We start from the raw sequence: 6,989 nt of genomic DNA, 5'->3' as shown, positions 1-6,989 counted from the left end.
TAGAAAATAGAGCAAAATACCCTAATAAGCCAATGACAGTTTCAAGGTACGTAAATAAGCTAAAACGAAAATCGTTTCAGTAATAAGCCAAGTGATAATTTTAATGTAATTCGAACTAGCCTGGTTCGAACTACAAATGTTAATAAATCGAACCATGGCAGTTCAAATTAGTGTGAGAAAAGGTTGAACATAATTCGAACCAATGTGGTTCGAACTTAATATGCACATAATTTGAACCAATGTGGTTCGAATTATACAAAGTAAAGCATCGCATGTAAATCGAACTAACCTGGTTTGAATTACGCTTGGCGTGGCTCATTAATAATTCGAACCTACCTGGTTCGAATTACAGGTGATTCGGCTATATAAGGAGTTCGAATCAGTCTCATTCGAACCATTCTTCCTTTCTCCTACCCCACCAAATCTCAGATAAAACAACCCAGATTCTATCCGACGAAGACCTGAGTGGAATACTCTGCTGATGGGGGACGATCCGGCACGGTTATATCGCTTGGACGGAGTTGCTCATATAGCCGGGGGTCATCAATGACGAGGTTAGTACAGAAATAACTTAGTGCTAGCAGTAAATCGTTGTGGTATTGCTGGTGGTTTAGTTGAGAGATTTTGCATGCGGTTTAGATTGTGGTTTAGTTGGTGGTTTATGTAGGTGGTTTCTGCTGGTGATTTATGTTAGTGGTTTATTTTAGTGGTTTATGTTAGTTGTTTTGTGTTGGTTGTTTTATGTTGGTGGGTTAGTTGGTGGTTTATGTCAATTGTTTTTTGTAAGTGGTATGGTTTTATGTTGGTTTTTTTTATGTTAGTGGCTTATGTTAGTTGTTTTATGTAAGTGGTTTGTGTTAGTTGTTTTATGTTAGTGGTATGGTTTACTTGTTTTATGTTAGCTGTTTTATGTTAGTGGTTTATTTTTGTGGTTTATGTTAGTTGTTTTATGTTAGTGGTTTGTGTTAGTTGTTTTATGTTAGTGGTTTGTGATACTTGTTTTGCGTTAGCTGTTTTATGTTCATGGTTTTAGTTAAGCAGTTTTATGAAAGTGGTTCTAGTTTAGCTGTTTTATGTTAGTGGTTTAGCTGTGTGGTCTATGGTAGTTGTTTTGTATGTGGTTATCGTTCATGGATTTTTAAGAGATTTTATTTAGTATGACGTTTTCTTGATGATTTATCATTTTGGCTATGTTTGTCATTGGTTATGAAGCTGGTTCTAACAATGCGGTGCATGTCATGTGCAGCCCCAGCGATGCATCCGGAGCATGCGGCGGCAGCAGGGCATGTGACTCGATGACAGGTACGTTCCGTACTTGCAGATGGCCGGACTATACCATCGAGCAAGGCTGAACGATAGATGGTTCCGGTTAGACGAGGCCCTTGTCAGTGCATTCGTCGAGCGATGGCGTCTGGAGACGCACACGTTTCACATGCTGTTCGGAGAGTGCACGATCACACTTCAGGACGTGGCATACCAGTTGGCTTTGCCAGTGGACGGGCGTTACGTCAGCGGCTGCCTATCAGAATTCCATATTTACATCCAGGGTGGCCGTCCAGCCTGGGTGTGGTTCCAGGAGTTGCTCGGAGTGGTTCCTCCTCCCAGCCAGGTTCAGAAATACGCGGTGAACTGCAGCTGGTTTCAGGAGACTTTTGGTGAGTGCCCTGAGGTATCTGATGACGAGACCGTGCATACATCATGATGTTGGGTACGGAGCTGTTTACGGACAAGTCCGGCAACCGCATTCACATCAGATGGCTTCCCTACGTAGCTAAGCTGGAGGAGATGGGTACCTACAGCTGGGGTTCTGCAGCACTAGCCTGGTTGTATCGGTGCATGTGCCGGGTGGCGAACAGACATGTGGTCAAGTTAGCGGGCCTACTTCAGCTACTTTAGTTTTGGATCTTCTAGAGATTTCCTCGGTTTAGGCCTGAAGGGTATGAGACGTTCAGCTGGCCATTGGCGTCGAGGTACTCTACATAGCCTTCTCTATTTCAATTGAATATAAGTAATTCCATGTTGATTAAAAAAGTATTACAAACCCTAAACACACATTTATGATGCAGGTGGTCAGGATATAACCCTTCCGGTAGCGAGAAGGGTCCTAGAGTGCAGATGTGGAGGCTGAGGATAGACCGGTTACAGGACAGGGAGGTGAGTACGCTACGTAATAAGTTCTTTTATTTAACCACAGTTTATGAGTTGGGTCCATGAGTTGCCCTAACAATGGAGAGTTCTCCGTGCAGTTTATCTGGATGCCTTACACAACTCCCGACGTACTTCAGGTTGTGCATCCAGAGGCATTGGAGCCTCGGCATATGGCATTGTGGCGGTCTGTGACGTCACTGATCTACTTTGCCGTCATAGAGTGGCATCAGATAGATAGGGTTCTTCCGCAGTTTGGAGGTGTTGAGTCTTGTCTGAATCCTGCCCTGAACATCGACTTTCTGATGTCCAAGGACGGCAGAGGCGGCGATCGATGGTTCTCGTACCAGTTGCAGAAGTGGCATCTCGATTGGGATTCCCGTGCGGTCACCGTGCTGAGGTTCGATGTTGTTGCTGACCCTGGACCGTCGCAGTAGTTCCTCGATTGGTGGTGGCAACTTGGAAAGAGGTTTCTATCTCCGGAGATGCAGTTAATGGATTCGAGAGCTGTTCCTATTCCAGTTGAGGCCTCACAGCGGGGTGCTGGGCGAGTTCCTGACATGGATCGACCTGAGGACGTGCCGGACTGGCGGCGGGTTGAGAGGAGAGCTCGTGTTGGGACACGGAGGAGCCAGCGTGAGTGGAGGTGGCTTGATGCGGCTATTGACGATCATGACGATGACGGTCCCGCTAAAGGCGGACGACGAGGCCAGGGAGGGAGACGGAGAGGGCATGGTGCGGGGGACCACCGTCCTCGTGACCCTGACGACGATGGCGACAATCAGCATGGTCCGGTGGGCAGGGATGCTGCAGGTGCTGTTGCAGTTCATGGTGTTAGTACCCACGATGGCGGACAAGGAGGTGAGTGGTATGGGTCAGGTATGGGTGACGTGGCTGACCTTGGTCACGTTGGACTTGGGTTGGGGCCTCTTGGAGATTACTTCGTTGGTGTACCCGCCCATGACCAGCCTCAGCAGGAGGGTACCCCATGGGTTATTTCGGGATCACAGTGGTCAGACTTCCTTGCCTCAGATACGCTTGATGCGGACTTCGGGGGGTGCACAGTTTCTAGATGACATCACCGCCATCATGCAGGAGGACGTGCCGGCTCGGAGGAGTGGTCAGACATCCGGCACGCAGGCATCGTTGGACGTTGATCTGAACGAGCCTCCTACGGCATCTGTTGGTGACCATTTTGGTTTGGGAGGTACCCCACCATCCGCCTATGCTGCTGCATCAGAGTCTGTTGCCGGGCCATCTGCGGCACCCGTCCATTTTACGCCACATGCACAGCCTGGCCCGGATGAGGACGCGGATGAGATCGAGGATGAGGAGCCGTTTATCCGCAGAGGTCAGCGGGCACGGGTACCCCGTCGTTGCGGTACGAGATCGCATCTGTTTAGATGAGTCATGTATCATGTATTTTGTTCCGTAGGGTTTATTCATGTATCACAGTCATATGTACTTTTGTTGTTATTTTAGAGCTGTTTTCCTTTGTTGTTTGTTCATCGAATTGTACTTTGAAAACTGTTGTTTACCGAATTTATCAGTGACTATTTATAATCATTGCATCATATAACGGTCTAATATGTACATTTATTTATTAAATTTTGCATTTAGGGTACATGTAGCAAGACTCAAAGTGATACATAACATATTCATTACTTAACGCAGCATGCTGAATACATGAAAGTTAAAAAATCAACAATAAAACTTAACTAAAATAAGTACTAACGCTAAGAACATGGCTACTAATGGCCCCCAGTGTGAGATGATCCACCCAACTGTGGGCAACTCCGACGTGTGTGTCCGGGTTGGCAACATAGGCCACATCTCTTTGGACGGTTTGGATCTGCCTCGTCCATATTTGTTCGTATCCTGGTGGACCTCAGACGACCCTCTTTCACACGCCTCTTGTCAGGGTCCGGTATCACAGTAGGCCCGTCGTATGGTGGCCAGAAACCCTCCGGAATCGGAGGGGTGAATCCCATACGATACACACTGAATACCGAACTAATTCTATACACGCTGTGAACATAAGTGGTCCAGTTCACCCGTGAGTAGGCACAACATGCAAGTGTGTGCGGACATGGGAAATGAAGCGCCTAGAAGTACCCGCAGTCACATGTCCGAGCGGTAAGCGATACTCTGTAGCTACCCAATGAGAAGGAACCAGTCGAGTGGTTTCGGCTACGGTGAACTCGGAATTATCCCTGTCATACAAAGTCACCGTGAAGCACCTCGCCGTCTTCAAGTTGGCCTTAATACACTTGGCCAAGTCCTGAGTGAATTGTTGTCCGGTTCCCATCTGGGCCTCAGCCTCTCTCCCCTTGCGAACAAAAAGTTCCGCAAGCCTACCATATGTTGCCTTCACCAGCGAGGATACAGGTAGGTTTCTGACACCCTTGAGGATTGAGTTCAAACACTCGAAGATATTCGTCGTCATGTGACCGAATCTCCGCCCCTCGTCACGATGTTGAGTCCACAAAGAATAATCAATCCGGTTCGCCCACTTACACATCGCCGGGTCTTCAGACCGCAGAATATCAAACCAGTAATCAAACTCAACCTCGGTCTTGGCATACGCCGCATGCACAAGAAGCCTCAGTGCGTCTTTGCCCTTGAAGGTAAGGGCAAAGTTAGCAGCTACGTGTCGAATGCAGAATGCACGGTATGCAGATGGAGGTAACCAACCTCCGTCAGGTGCCTCAAGCGCAGCCTTGATGCCGTTATGCCTGTCCGATATTAGCAGCAGACCCGGCTGCGGTGTCACGTGCTGACGAAGGTTGGAGAGAAAGAATGCCCAAGACTCAGCATTCTCACCCTCTACTAGTGCGAATGCAACAGGTAGAATGATCGAGTTCCCATCCTGTGCAATTGCGATGAGCAACGTTCCCCGTACTTGCCATACAGATGGGTGCCGTCAATGCTGACTAGCGGCTTGCAATGACGGAATGCCTCGATGCACGGTGGAAACGTCCAGGAAAGTCTATGAAAATAAGCTTGAGACTCGTCTACCTGTCCTCCAACTCGAACGGGGCTAGTCCTTAGGACTGCAATAGTACCAGGCATCGTCAACTGGACTCCCAACACCCACCTGGGCAGCTCGTTGTATGACTCATCCCAGTCACCGTAGATGAGGGCAACAGCCTTCTGCTTCGCCATCCAGACCCTCCTGTAAGTCGGCCTAAACCCAAAGTGTGTTGCCGTGGCATTCAGGAGCACTTTGATGCTGACGGATGCATCAGCCCTAACCATTGGCATAATGAACGCCGATATCACATGATAATCCAAACTCCTGTGGTCATTCGACATGGAGGTGGCAAGACAAGTGTGAGGTCCATTGTATCGTTTGACCTCCCAAATGCCCTTGCGTTGTCGGAGACTCAGTCGAATCAACGATGTGCACCCATTCCCAAACTCAGAACACTTGCCCACATACCGACGATAATCAGACTCGATTACCTTGTACTGTACCCCTCGCCGGTGCTGTAAGTCTTCACACTTAAGCCTGATCTTTATCCTGAAATTGCTGACCAACCTGGAACTCTGTCAGACCAGCAGTCCCTTCCGTATCTTTAGCTCCGAATCCAACAGAGTGCCCAGAAACCCCCTCCTGCCTCATGGCATCCAAGTCCAAAGAGGAAAAATGAGGTGGATACTGCTGTGTGCTAGAGCTAGAACCACCTACCGCCAATGCAGGCTCACTCGCTCCAATATCATCGCTGCTGTCATCGTCAATCATATCCGGCTCGACGTCATCCTCCTCTGCATCACCCAACAATCCGTCTCCAACACCAAGCGGTGCAGCGCCCAGTAAAGCGTTCGGCAGATTTTCCCTTGAACCTATCTCGTCGCCTACGCTGCCGTTGAGATCAACAGCAAAAGACGGGGAGACGACAGGTTGGACCACTGGCTGGTACACAGGGACGGAGGAAGAACCAACGGCAGGCCGAGAACTAGAATCGGCTGCCGTGCCTAAAGTGGTAGTATCCGATTCGAATCCCCTGAGCTGGATACCACATCAACCAGCTTTGCCAACAACTCTGGTGTCCTCACCTCTGGAAACTGCCGCTGACAAAGAAACATTACTTGCAAGTCCTCATCGCTACTAATCGTGAAACAATCATACTTCACGGTATCCTTGAGCACCGTGATTGGAATGCGATAGAAAAACTTCTTAACCCGCTTCGCACCTTCTAGACCGAGCTTCATTAGTACAGATCTAACAAGGTCATCAAAGCTCGTCATAGGAGTAACGATAATACAGAGAGGATCCTTATCTGTAAACTTCACTCCGGAACGAGTTTTCCCCTTAATGGATCCTCTGTGGTGAACCAAAACAACAATACTCTCCTCACTAGCCATCTTACTCCCTCTAATGAGACCAACTCACGTTTACAGCCATATATATAGAGCTCTTTCTCCCACTAATTCGAACGGCCTCCTTCGAATTAAAGTTTATTTAATTCGAACCAGCCTGGTTCGAATTACTTTGGCCGGCTTCTCTCTCTATAATTCGAACCACTCTGGTTCGAATTACTTGCAATCAAAATTCGAACAAAGCTGGTTCGATTTATGAAGAAGACTCAACTCATAATTCGAACTGACCTAGTTTGAATTATTAACAAATGCAGTTCGAACCAAGTTGGTTCGAATTATATTAATATATGATCTAGCGCATTACTGAAACCATATTCAGTTTGGCTTATTAACGTAAATTCTACAGCACATTGGTTTATAATGGTTTTTTGGCCTAATCATTTCTATGGTTTTGTTTGAATTGGCTGAGAACTGCTAGTCTCCAATGCATGATATTGACCAATTTTCCCATGATAATGACT

The 6,989-nt window shown here is 47.6% G+C and overlaps 1 pseudogene; it reads right to left on the bottom strand.

The window, feature by feature from the left end:
* Positions 1 to 81: 81 nt before the first annotated feature.
* Positions 82 to 6,513, bottom strand: LOC107487991 (uncharacterized; annotated as a pseudogene).
* Between the last annotated feature and the right edge of the window lie 476 nt (positions 6,514 to 6,989).

The sequence above is a fragment of the Arachis duranensis genome, chromosome 5, assembly GCF_000817695.3.
Source record: "Arachis duranensis cultivar V14167 chromosome 5, aradu.V14167.gnm2.J7QH, whole genome shotgun sequence".
NCBI classification, from domain to species: domain Eukaryota; kingdom Viridiplantae; phylum Streptophyta; class Magnoliopsida; order Fabales; family Fabaceae; genus Arachis; species Arachis duranensis.
The sequence above is the reverse complement of the archived record's forward strand: the minus strand, read 5'-3'. Positions and strand labels throughout refer to the sequence as shown.